Raw genomic sequence first — 14,260 nt, 5'->3', positions numbered from 1 at the left:
TCTTCTGTCTTTATCTACCTATATATAATGATAATGCAGTAGAATTTTTGATTTTCATGAAGGGGGTGTTTGTGACTATTGTTGCTTCATTTGGTTGAAAAGAGATTTCCAGACACAGTGGAGTTCATTACAAGCAAAAAAGCAAATGAGCGTTCATTTAAATAGCTGCCATAGCCCTTTTGAAAACTGCAGCTGTGCCAAAGTTCTGCCCACACAATGAGGTTATGTCCAAAGGAATAATCTCAGCCAGGGGAGTACCACGAACATGCAATTAGACATGACCCTTGGATTATCCAACAGGGTCAGCTGTGTACAGCACAGACGTGCCATAAATTTAGTTGGCACAAAGCCAACATCAGAAAATTAATTTTGTGGAAATATTTAAAGTGTGCCAGATCTCACTAGTTAAGATACCTTCATTAGCATCGTTGCCAATAGCAACCAAGACAGGATATTAAACAGTCTTTAGTTTCTTTTCATTAGATGCATTTTCTTTTAATAATATTATTTCACAGACAAAAACAGCTGTATGCTTACTGGTAAAATCTAAAGGATTATGGATAGGAAATGTAACTTGCAATTGATTATTCAGAACTAACGATACAAAAGCTTTATTTACACTCATCCAAAGTCCTAGTATTAATAACCATTTTTCCATCTAGCTTCCATTGCCAAAAGGTCTTGCATATACCAGGGCAAATTCCTAGCTTGTGTAGCCTCGATAATCCTGGGAATAGTATATCCAGAGGTAAAAGATCTTTGCAAAATGGTTTGTGGCTGGTAAGTTAAACAGTCTTCCTGCTAGACTGTTTACATCATTAAACCTCTGCTGAGCATCTTAATCTTAGAAAATAATTTGTTTCCTGTCATATCATAAGACAGCACTGTCTTTATGACTCAGGGTAGAAAATGTCAGGGTAGAAAAGCCAGACGAGTTGTTTTAACTTTCACCGGTGCTATGAAGTACAAAAGGAAAAAAGTGTCTTTCAGTAGTCAAGGATTACTATACTTATTTACTGTTTGTGATATTACAGATGAATGCTGATCATTGTATGACATTCCTTTTTACACGTGAGTTTAACTCATGTATTAACCTGTTGAAATAAAATGGGTTAATTCCTCTGTGTTGTAATTTCAGGTCTAAGATATTATCCTACCCTTAATGTCCAGTGTCTAATTCTACAAGAGTATAAACTGAGGTGTAAGAATAGAATGCTTGTGATCTGGAATAGATTTGTATTTTCCACATGTGCTTCTCTAATCTTACAGTAAGTGAACTGAAAAACACTTCAGAGAGTTGAGGCTTAATGCAAATTATTAAAGTTGCTTCATTTTACATGCAGCAAGTGAGCACATATCTGTTTGGTGAACAAATTCCACTTCTCTTTCCTCAAAAAAAAAGAAAAAAAAAAGCCCTGTACCCCTTTCCTTGGTTTGGCATTACCTTTCTTTCAAGTTCTAATTGCAAAAACTGGCGTCCTGTGTCTTGATTTCCAGCTGTGAGACAGCTCTGAGTTTCCAATGTAAAACCTGACTGACTTGCCATGTGTCCCTATGTCTTGCTTTCCTATTACCAGCAAGTGGGAGGGAAGCCATTATAACTTCTTCCCTGTTCACGAATTCACCAGTGGGCGATCATACCAAGGACAGCAGGTCTCAGGGGACCATCTCCTGCTATTTTCAAAAATGAATTGGGTCCATCCTGGCTCAATAAGTCTAATATGAGCCAACAGACTCACAAACGCCTCAATTTGAACTTGACTGTTGCCCAAAACATTCCACAAATTGCCCCATCGAGCTTTATACAATTCTTCAATAACGGCACCATTAACAAATCCCTCATCTCAGTGTTGTAGCTGGTTAAACTGCACTTTGACTTCTCAATACTTGAACCCCTACTGAGAGAGACAGACAGAACACAGAAACTCAAAAGCTATAGAAAATTGTAAAAGTATGTGAAAGATATAGTGACATGAAAAGATAAACAGAAAGAGCGACCAAAGAAAGGGAATGAAAATAAATAAAAAGGCACAGTTAAGAGGCTCTTCCAGAATTTTTTTCAAATTTGTGTCCATGAGTGATGGCAGCAGGGATCAACTCTCATTAAGGCAACCAATTTTGTGCAGTAAAACTTTCCAAGCTCTCTCATCAACTTTAGCTTATTTTCCAAACACTCAATTACAGAATATACTTCAACCATCAACATTTCCAAATCAGTATTAACTCTATTTAGCATTTTAAAATCAGCATGTTTAAAGCACCATGTGCGGCGCTCTCATGGCCTCCTGAACTTTGAAGGAAGTTCCCAGCTGATCATGAGCAGCTGGACACACAATCAGCAAGAACTTGGCTTACCGGCTGTTTATCATTCACGTTTGGATTAAATTGCGAGTAACCGGTGCATGAGCAGTTGTTACAGAAACCAGCAGGAACGTTCCTTCACTCTTGATCAGACTAAGAGAGAGGCAGAACACTGATGCTTTAAAACACTTGACTAAGTGTTTATGAAAATTGAAGGAGACACACATGACTAGCAAAGTTGCACTTTAAAGGGACTTGTCACACGACATTGAATTGCAACAAATTAATTGCCTGAACTATAATACTTCCTGAGGCTCATAGTTTGATGCTCAAGTCTTATGGTGACCAGTACTGGGGTGGGGTATGGTTGGTGGGGGTGGTGGGCGGGGGAAGAAATCTGATATTTTAATGTAACAGATGAAATAAGTGTTACATTACAAAACGTTGAACAAGAAAGAAAGGCAGTTATTGTTGTAATATGCTTGTAAAGGATGGCAGCATGCCATCACTAGAACAGAAGTGTGCCATGTGACCTAACCTCCATTTCGCTTTGGACTGTAAGCAGAAAACAGCACACACAGCTCTGCTGCTGATGTCTCCAAGCTTTCTATCCATGTATATATGTTCTCATGTGCCTAATTTAAATAAATGAACCCATAATGTGTTTACACAATCCATTATGAGTGTTTGGTGCCTTTATATCATTATAAAAATATGACAGTTATTTCATGGCAGTTTCTTTTAAACTGGAGTCAAGAATTTACCAACACTTCTCAACCAGCAAATCTCCCTCAGCAACCGGAGTTAATCTGGGATTATCCTTAGGATGTCCCAGTTACAAAAATTCAATTTTTGGCCTAATAGGTGACACAATTTTGCCTCTAAATGCAATACTACTTCAATCAGTATTTACAATATTACTTCACATGGTTTATTATTACTCTGGTTATCAAATAGTGCATTATTTAAATTACCGTGATCACTGCCTTGGCTCACCCTCTACACATTTGGGAATTTATTTAGAACTGTCATATGTTCTGTGATTACTTCTTTAAACCTTCTTCTCATGGTTTATGATATCAAGAGCACAGTCACCCTTTTGATATCTCTCATGAAATGTGATGAAATGCAAGTGTTGATGGCAAGGCTAGCATTTATTGTCCATTCCCAATTGTCCTTGAGAAGGTGAAGGCGAGATGCCTTTCTGAAACACTCCAGTCCATGTGGTGCAGGCACACCCACAGAGCTGTTAGGGAGAGATCAAGGTTCGGAACAAGTGACAGTGATTATAAGCCCAAGTCAGGAAGGTATGTGGCTTGGAGGGAACTTGCAGGTGGTGGTGTTCCCATGCGTCTGCTTGTCCTTCAAGGTGGTAGAGGTCTTGGGTTTGGAAGGCGCTGTTGAAGGAGGCTTGGTGAGTTGCTGCACTGCCTCTTGTAGATGATACACATTGCTGTGTACTGGTGGAGGGGCTGTCGATCATATGGGCTGTTTTGCTCTGGATGACGTTGAGCTTTGACTGTTGTCGCAGCTACACTGATAGGCAAGCGGAGAGCATTCCATCACACTCGTGGCTTGCGGCTTGTAGATGGTGGACAGGCTTTGGGGAGTCAGAAGGTGAGTTACTTGTTGCAGGATTCCTGGCCTCTGGCCTGCTCTTGTAGCCATTGTATTTTGTATTGCTGGTCGTTAATTTCTGGTCCATGGTAACCACCGGACTGTACTCCTTTACTTTTTATATTGGACATTGTACTAGTTGATTCTATCAATTGTGAAAGTAGGAGCACAAATACACAAACATGGATATTAGCCTGCATTATTCCCATCTACCAACCTATCCGTAAAACCTCTAATTCATGAAATAGCCCTCTCAATGATGTAAAAAAGCTAATTGTGTTCTCTTCATATTTTTACCAATTAAAATGGTGGAATAATTGTTCCTAACCTAAAATTATTAATGTTACTGACTGTCAATATGGCACAACTCAACAGATCCTTTACTTCAAATTAACTCTGAGTAATGGCTAAAAATATTAATCTAAGCAAATTGAAACAAAACAAGATTGAATAAATGTAGTCCAAATAGCAATAGCAAGTACATTTCAAACTAGCTGCACCTTTCACTGATCTGACAAATATTACTTGGGGGTAAGTCCTGGATGGTACGAGCTTCTTCAATGCTGTTGCACCTGCACCTGAAGCATTAAGTACTCCAATACACCTGAATTGAGGCTTGTAGATAGTGGATTGGTTTTTAAATGGTCAGGGGGCCTGTAACTGGTCACAGGACAACCAACTTCTATCCTGCTGACTTGTCAGCCAATTGTATTATATTTCTTTCTTTAAACCACGCCACATTAACCAACCTATCTGTTGGATCCTCGTCACCAGTTTGTTGGGGCTTATGGATCCTGGTTGCACACTTGTTGTGGGATGACCGATTTGGTACAATAGACAGAGTTGATCAGCAGACACTTCTTAGGTGGAACACATTCTGTTTATTTACAGAGGTACTCAGCAGCTACACTTGTGTGCTTTCAATTCAAACCCTATCTCCAGACTACTGAGGGAGCCTGCGCTACTCCTCTATTGGTTACATAAGATCATGTGATCTTCCTTTATAACAGCCTTCTTAAAGGTAAACTACACATTACATAAAACCATAATTACCACATCCCTCCCCCTTTACTCAGAAACACATTTTGCATTTACAAGTACAATTTTTCCACAATACCAAATTATTTACACAGATAAGTAATTTACAAAGTCAGTCTTTCTGGGGATTTCCTTATGCATGTAGAACATCTCAGCTCTACAACTTCAGATGCTTTGTCAGGAACCTCCTCTTCTGGAGTTGTCTGAACAACAGGTTCTTCGGTGGGTACCTGCAAACCTATTTCCTCAACTCTTGCAGGTACAATAGACACATCTGACACATCTGTACTAGGTTGAGTTCTCTCAACGGGAAACATTGACCCGGTCGTGAACACTGGTGGAATCGCTTCTTGGTGATTTGTTTCTCTCTTCCTTAGATGATCCACATGGCTCCAAGTGACTTGGCCTTCCACCTTCACATTGTAAGGTAAAGGTCCAGTCACTGCACTTATTTCACCCGGTTACCACTTTGGTCCTTCTCCAAAGTTCTTCAGATATACTGTCTCTCCCACGGTAAACTTCCTGTCAAGGCTATGCCAGTTGTGTCTAGTTTTCTGACTTCCCTGACTCCTTTCCACCTTCTCCGTAAATTCAGCATTATTAAGCTGAATCTCATCCTGAGATGGCGTTTCATCAATAATTATTGTTTTGTGAGGGGTGGTCCTATAATTAAAAAGAAAGCGTGTCAGCTTGGTTGCCAAGGAATCTCCAGTTAACTTTTTCATACCTGACTTGAACGTTTGAACCACTCTTTCAGCCAGTCCATTTGAGGAAGGGTGGTATGGTGAAGTTTTTAAACGAGTGACACCCTTCCGGCCGATAAACCGTTGAAACTCAGCACTTGTAAAATGCCGTGCTGTTATCAGATACGACTACTTCTGGTAGTTCATTAATGACAAAACTTTGACGTAGCTTCTCAATTGTAGCAGAAGATGTTAGTGACATCACCTCATTTATGTCTATCCATTTTGAGTGGGCATCGACAATGAGCAGAAACATTGTTCCCATGGAACGTCCAACATAATCAATGTGTAACCACGCCCATGGCCTTCCTGACCACTCCCAAGGGTGTAATGGAGCTGTTGAAGGTAACATTTGCAATTGCTGACACTGCACACAATTCTTCACTAAACTCTACTTCTCCATCCATCCTGGTTCACCATAGATAGCCGCATGCTATGGTCTTCATTCGGGAAATTCCTGGATGTAGTTTAATGTAGTTCAATCAACAATGGCTTTCTTCCTTTCAAAGGAACAATCACTCATGCTCCCCACAATAAGATACCATCCTGGCTGGTTATTTCATGTCTTCTGTTAAAGTATGGTTTCATTTCATCAGATACATGCTCTTGTGACCAACCATGAAGCACGTGTTCTCGTACTTCAGATAAGACTGGGTCTCAACTTGTCCAGTCTCTGATCTGTCTACCACATACCAGCGATGAATCTAAAAGATGTAACAATAAAACTAGTTCTTGTAGAACTGGGACATCCTCATTTTACTCTTGTAAGGGCAAACAACTCAGTGCATCAGCATTTGCAATTTGATTTCCAGGCCTATGGGCGAAAGTATACTCGTAAGCTGCCACGATCAACGTCCATCATTGTATTCTTGCTGAGGCTATGGGTGGTATCGCCTGGTCCTCGCTGAACAATCCTAGCAATGCTTGTGGTCTGAAACAATAGTAAAATGATGGCTGTGTACATACTGGTGAAATTTCTTGACACCAAAGATGATTGACAGGTCTTCTTTTTCTATCTGTGAGTATCCCTTTTCAGCTGTGGTGAGCATTCTTGATAGAGTCATAGAGGTCTACAGCACAGAAAAAGGCCCTTCGGCCCATCGAGTCTGCGCTGATCAAACACGTACCTAACTATTCTAATCCCATTTTCCAGCACTAGGCCCATAGCCTTGTATGCCATGGCATCGCAAGTGCACATCCAAATACTTCTTAAATGTTATGAGGATTTCTGTCTCTACCACCCTTTCAGGCAGAGTTCCAGATTCCCACCACCCTCTGGGTGAAAACATTCTTCCTCACATCCCCTCTAAACCTCCTGCCCCTTATCTTAAACCTATGCCCCCCTGGTTATTGATCTCTCCACCAAGGGGACAAGTTCCTTCCTGTCTACCCTATCTATATCCCTCATAATTTTATACACCTGAATCATGTCCCCCCTCAATCTCCTCTGCTCCAGGGAAAATGACCCCAGTCTATCTAATCTCTCCTCATAACTAAAACTCTCCAGCCCAGGCAACATCCTGGTAAATCTCCTCTGCATTCTCTCTAGTGCAATCAGATCATTCCTATAATGCGGATTCCAGAACTGCACACAATACTCTAGCTGTAGCCTAACCAGTGTTTTATACAGTTCCAGCATAACCTCCCTGCTCTTATATTCAATGCCTAGGCTAATAAAGGCAAATATCCCACATGCCTTCTTAACCACCTTATCTACCTGTCCTGTTACCTTAAGGGACCGGTGGACATGCACACCAAGGTCCCTCTGATCCTCAGTACTTCCCAGGGTCCTGCCATTCATCGTGTATTCCCATGCCTTGCTTGTCCGGAACCAGTGCATCACCTCACGCTTATCTGGATTAAATTCCATTTGCCACTGATCAGCCCATCTGACCAGCCCGTCTATATCCTCTCTAATCTAAGGCTATCACTATTTACTACCCCGCCAATTTTCGTGTCATCCGCGAACTTACTGATCAACCTTCCTACATTCAAATCTAAATAATTTATATATACCACAAACAGCAAGGGTCCCAACACCGATCCCTGTGGAACCCCACTGGACACAGGCATCCAGTCACAAAAACACCCCTCGACCATCACCCTCTGCTTCCTGCCACTCAGCCAGTTCTGGATCCAATTTGCTAAATTTCCTTGGATCCCATGGGCTCTTACCTTCGTTATCAGTCTCCCATGCAGGACCTTATCAAAAGCCTTGCTGAAGTCCAAGTAGACTACATCAAATGCATTGCCCTGATCTATACACCTGGTCACATCTTCAAAAACTTCAATCAAATTGGTCAGACATGACCTCCCCTTAACAAAACCATGCTGACTGTCCTGATTAATCCCTGCCTCTCCAAGTGCAGATTAATTCTGTCCCTCAGAATTGCTTCCAATTGTTTCCCCACCATTGAGATTAGACTGACTGGCCGGTAGTTCCCTGGTTTATCTCTTCCAACCTTCTTGAATAACGGTACCACATGTCCTCTGGCACCTCTCCTGTGGCCAGAGAGGTATTGAAAATTATTGCCAGTGCCTCTATCTCCTCTCTTGCCTCACTCAACAGCCTGGGATACATTTCATCTGAGCCTGGAGATTTATCTACTTTTAAGCCTGCGAGACAACTTAGAACCTCCTCCCTTTCTATGCTAATTTCTTTAATTATATCACAGTCCTTCTGCCTGATTTCCATGCCCACATCGTCCCTCTCACTTGTGAACACTGACACAAAGTATTCATTTAGAACCCTACCTACGTCTTCCGGCTCCACACACAAATTACCACTATGATCCTTAATGGGCCCTACTCTTTCCCTAATTATCCTCTTACTCTTAATGTACTTGTAATATAACTTTGGATTTTCCTTTATTTTATCTGCCAATGTTTTTTCATGCCCCCTTTTTGCTCTCCTAATTTCCTTTTTAAGTTCCCCCCTACACATTCTATACTCCTCCAGGGTTTCCGCTGTTTTGAGCCCTTGGTATCTGCCATAAGCCTCCCTTTTTAACTTTATCCAATCCTGTATATCCCTCGACATCCAGGGTTCCCTGGATTTGTTGGTCCCACCCTTTGTCTTTACTGGAATATGTTTATACATATCCTTTGGGCCGTTCTGTGCCATCGTCCATTTATTGGGAGAGCACTGCTCCCACTCCGTAGGGAGATGCGTCACATGTCAACACCAATTCTTTCCTCTGATCATTAAGTACTAATAGGTTGTCTGAGTGCAACACTTGTTTCACCTTCATGAAAGCTTCTTTCTGTGGTGCCTGCCAAGACCAACGTTGGTTCTTTTTGAGTATGGAATGCAAGGGTGCCAGTTCTATAGACAAATTGGGTAAGAACTGCCCATAATAATTGATCATTCCTAAGAATGATTTGAGTTCGGAGGTGTTCTTTGGCACAGGTGCCTCTCTTATAGCTCTCACTTTTCCCTCAACTGGGTGGAGGCCCTGTTAATCTACCCGGTGACCCAAATAGATTACCTCCTTCACTTTGAACGTGCATTTATCTTTTTTAAAGGCACTCCAACTTGCAAGAAATGTTTTAAAGCTTCTTCTAAATGTGCCAAATGCTCCTTTTCAGTGAGTTCTGTCACCAGAACATCATCTAAATAAACTACAACCGTGGGGCAGTCCCTACAGTAAACTTTCCATTGTTCCCTGGAATTTGGCACAAGCAGAGGAGGTGCCAAAAGGCAAACGGGTATATTGGTACAACCCTTTGAGTGTATTGTGACAAATCCCCGGGAGGCCATTGCTAACTCTAATTGTTGATAAGCATGACTCATATCAAGCTTCATGTAGGCGGTTCCACCTGCCAGCTTGGCAGATAGGTCTTTGATTTTGGTATGGATTGTCTGTCCAGCTTAGCCAGCTTATTAACTGTCAATTTGTCGTCTCCACAAATTTGAACACTTTGGTCGGGTTGAAGGTAGGGGGCTATTGGTGCTGCCCATTCTGAGAACTGGACAGGTTGTAAAATGCCCAGTTTCATCCAAGGAGGCTTGGTCCCTTGCCTGCTACCACCATCAAGGATAGTTTTACCGATTGGCTTCCATAATGGACAGTAAATCTGATTATGCCTTTGACTTGGATATCTTCACCCGTGTAAGTTTTTAATTTGACATCAGTTTCTTCCAAACTTAACTTATGTTCACCATAATGCAGATATTTGAAGGTGTGTTCACAAATTACTGTAATGTTCCTGTGTTCACTTCCATTTTAACAGGTCTGCCATTTACCTTCACTGTTACATGTATTGGTTCTGTCTTTCCAAACTTCAAATTAAATAACGAATAAATATCTGAATTTGTAACTTCAGGCTCTTCTATATTGTAGATCTCACAGGGTTTTTTCCTTTGCTTGAAAGGCTGCCTGATTCTTTCCTTGCACTGTCTCATTATGTATTTATTTCGATAACAATAAAAACATTTGATTTTTTTAAACTGCCAATCGTGATAAGGTTGCTTGTTTCCACCTCTGTTGTAATTCTTCCTTGATTTTGCTGCTAAGCCATTTCTTTTGATTTTTCTGCTAATGGTGGCTGTTTCCTGCTTCTTGGCAGAGCCTTGCATTTTCATGTCCTCATTCACAACGTACTAAATGATCTCTGAGTATGTGATTTAAAGGCGTACCAAACTCACAATGTTCCGTTAACAGTTTCAAACTTGTCACATGACAAGCAACTGTCACCCCCCAGGGCTCTATTTCTTGAGTTAAATCTAAACCATTGTATTGTTACCGAGGGCTTTGGCTGGTAATGAACCTTCACGAGGTCGACCAATTCATCAAAACTTTTTGAATCTGGGGCACCTGAATCAAGCTGGAGGCTTTATTGCCACACATAGATAAGAGGATCATTTGCCTCTTCTATTCTCCCATAATGTTGTTCACTTGGGAAAAGAACGCGAGGCGTTCAATATAATGAGATCAATTGTCCGTCGTTGAATCAAAAGGATCAATTCTTCCAAATTGCGGCATTCTGTGAGGGGATTGCTTTGACGATTAGCATGGAAATTCTACTTACAATTACTGTGCGAGGTACAGCCCGATTTAATTTCTCTTGAATACTTCCATTTATTTGTTTTATTCTCGAAGCCAGTTTATTGTATCTTCGCTTTATCCTCGCTTTTTTCTTGCTTTTTCCTTGTCACCAGTTTGTTGGATCCTAGTCACCAGTTTGTTGGAACTTATGGATCCTGGTTGCATGCTTGTTATGGGATGACCAAGTTGGTACAATAGACAGAGTTGATCAGCAGACACTTCTTAGGTGGAACACATTCTGTTTATTTACAGAGGTGCTCAGCAGCTACACTTGTGCGCTTTCAACTCAAACCCGATCTCTTTCCCACTGACTACTAACTACAGACTACAGAGGTAGCCCGTGCTACTCCTCTATTGGTTACACAAGATCATGTGATCTTCCTTTATAACAGCCTTCTTAAAAGGTATACTACACATTACATAAAACAATAATATTACCACGCTATGTCACTATGACACTATGTCAAGAATCTGATTACAAGTAAAGATCAGAATTGCAATCCACATGACCATCACTAAATGGTTTTGGTACCTTCAAGTATTCTATTTACTGCTTACATTCTATATTAAAAGAGAGGGAGATACAATGTGGAAAAGTCAGTCTGTCTTGCAAGGAAGGGGTGTTCATAATGTAGCCAAACAGGTTGAGTATCAACTTGTAAATCCTTCCAACACAGTCCAATGGCAGGCAAGAGTGGCGGAGATTCCTGGTCAGCCATGTAGTGGAAAGAAATTGGAGCTTCGACCATCACTATCCATAGCTCCAGACTACAATATGCATGTAAAAGTGTATGTTGCCACAAGCAACTTGGACTCCTTGGGGAGGCGTTCGGAGGGGGGGAGGTGGGGGGAGTGGGGAGGGTTGTGGGGGGGGTGGTTGGCTCAATTAGCTGGACAGCCTGTGTGGATCAGATTGATGCCAACAATTCCCCATCCTGGCTGGGGTGGATTCTGGACCAGCCTTAGTGATCTACCTGTGATGGAGATTGTTGTGCTGTTGGTCAGACCTGCCTTCAGGCAAAGAACACAAGAAGAAGAAAAAAGAAGTCTGTCTTGATACAGCTCACCTCACAGAATCCCACAGTGCTTCCTATTTATATAGCGGACTGTCACCTGCTGGTCATTGGTTTCCTTGACAGCCGATTTTTTTTTAATAATCAGTTCTTCTAAAGAGATGAGTTAAATGAGTGAAGGAGGTTATTATTATGATTTAAAGACAGAGCCAGACCAAATAAAGGGAAAAGGAGTATAAGGAAAAGAGTTTAAGAAAAAGAGTAAAATTAAAAAGGAATCACAAACAGAGATAGATAATGATGATGAATGTTAACAAATCATACAGACCTACTATTGGATTAGTTAAGGAGGCAGGGGAGATGCCTGAAGGCTGGGTTGCAGAGGTAGATTTTGAGGCAGTTTATGATGTTGGGCAGAGACAAATGCAGGATGGCTCAGGAAGATTATTGCGAGCAGGGCCAGCATGGCTGAAAGTTCTACAACCAATGGTGAATCTGAGATTGGGGGTTGGGTGGATAGTGGGGAGGGCAGCACCAGTGCAAGTGAGCTAGACTCAAGAAACTCACAGGTGTGAACAGCTCAAGTCTAGGGCAGGAGGGGGTTACTACATTTCGAGTTTATTTTGTTACAAACTTTCTCAACATGGAAAACTTGTTCCTTATCTATGCTAATGCTGGAGAGACTAGAACTAGCAGTCACAGTCTCAGGATAAGGGGGAGACCATTTAGATCTGAGATGAGGAGAATTTCACTCAAAGAATTTTGAATCTTTCTACCTCAGAACTGTGGATGCTCAAATCAAGAGAGAGACTGATGGTCTAATTTAGGGTACTAATAGAAACAAGAGTTATGGGGCAGTGCAGGGAAGTAGAGTTGAGGTAGAAGATCAGCCACAATTATATTGAATGATGAGCAGGGTCCAATGGCCAAATGCCTACTCTTGGTCTTCTGTTTTGTTAGCTCCGCATATAAAACAGCATTTCCCTGCTCTGCTATTTCCAGGGAACACAATTTGAGAAGAATGACCATCTTCCCCAAAGACTGGAGACCCTATTTAGCGGCATCACCGTTGGCATCACCAAGTGCTCTTTGTAAAGGAGACGGTCTCCCCGCTTCCATGTGCTTGACTCTTTATTCCACTGTACTTCAATTTCTTCAGTTTTGTAATTGTGCACTATTAAGGCATAACAGCAGCTTTTAAAAAGCCTGCTGCTACATCAGATACCACAGCTCAGTGAATGCAGTGTTCAATCAGTAAAATCTCAATTAGCTATCCAACAACAATTGATATGCAATCATTTTCTGTATTTCAAAGCCTTCACAATTTATATTCCTGTCCAAGTCAAGAATGAAGAGTGACAACATAAAGAATTCGGAGAAGGAAATACTTTAAAATTAAAAACAAGTGCTGATCAGCAATCCATGAAGAAGCAGATCATGCCTGTAGATTCATGAATAGCTCAGCCAAGATAACTCATCAAAATATCTATTGATTTTAATTTGCTATGAGAATCATCCACATTTATCTAGCTGTTGCTGAATATATAACACTATATTTTTGTAAGTCTCTGGCTTTAATGTGTAGTGTAGCTAAGTAAATCCCAATGAACTAAGTAAATTTGGGGAAAAACTAATTTTCAAACTAATCTCATCTACAGTAAAAGATTATAAACATGGATTTACAAATTACTGAGCTTTTTTTTAAATACATCAGTATACCTTCAGACTGTGGAGATTTCAGAACAAAAGAATAACATTCCCAGGCACATTGGGGAGAATTTTAATACATGGGGACCAAATGGGGGTCCTGAGGCCGTGGTTCCTGGGAGCCAGACCAACTCATTGATATTCCCAGAGGCAGCCTCCTAATTGGCTGCCTCTGGGCTCGCTGTCCAGGTGGAATATGGATGCTACAGGCCCAGAGGGCGGACAGCTCTGAAACCTCGACAGCCTCACCAGGAGAGGTGGGCGCTGCTGAGGCAGCTCCGAGAACACAAGCAGATCTCAACACGGAGATGCCCAGAGGAATCAGTACGATTTACCGAGGGTGGAAGGACCCCACAGAATGCAGGGCAAAGCCTTCCAGGGGAATGGTTTGGGCCACGGAGGTAGCCTTTTCTTCATGCAAACCTTCAATAGCAATCTCTGACTCTCATGGCCCCATCCCCCCCACCGAGAATGTCACTGAGAGGCCGAATCCACAAAGCTGGAGGCCGCTGCACAGGATAGGGGTTCACTGCCCCACCAGAAAAATGCTAGCAGCCATCAAAATCACCCTAATAGTTGCCTTAATTATTTAAGTGAACTGCATACGTCCATTCGACAGGCATCTGATCCACATCCAGTCTCCCCACTGCGAAACATCCCCAGTAACAGGAGTGTACCGGGGAGCCATCCGAAAGCAACTCTCTGCCATTTTCCTGGTCCTCCGCCTTGCAGCCCATCTCAACGGGACCAGGAAAATCCTGCCCAATATCTTCCCACCAAAGAGTCCTGACTT

The 14,260-nt window shown here is 41.7% G+C and overlaps 1 protein-coding gene across 4 annotated transcripts in view; it reads right to left on the bottom strand.

The window, feature by feature from the left end:
* LOC144699737 (neuronal-specific septin-3-like) overlaps positions 1-14,260 on the bottom strand; it is a 264,727-nt gene that overhangs the window by 152,527 nt on the left and 97,940 nt on the right. The window contains exon 1 of one of the 4 annotated variants that reach the window (XM_078570918.1): positions 2,356-2,461. The exons of the other annotated variants lie outside the window; for them this stretch is intronic. The gene's annotated coding sequence lies outside the window, so the exon portion shown is untranslated. Of the gene's footprint in view, positions 1-2,355; positions 2,462-14,260 lie in introns of those variants that run through there. 4 annotated transcript variants of the gene reach the window in all.

This window comes from Cetorhinus maximus, chromosome 24 (assembly GCF_964194155.1).
Source record: "Cetorhinus maximus chromosome 24, sCetMax3.hap1.1, whole genome shotgun sequence".
Classification (NCBI taxonomy): Eukaryota; Metazoa; Chordata; class Chondrichthyes; order Lamniformes; family Cetorhinidae; genus Cetorhinus; species Cetorhinus maximus.
This window is presented reverse-complemented; position numbering and strand designations above follow the sequence as displayed.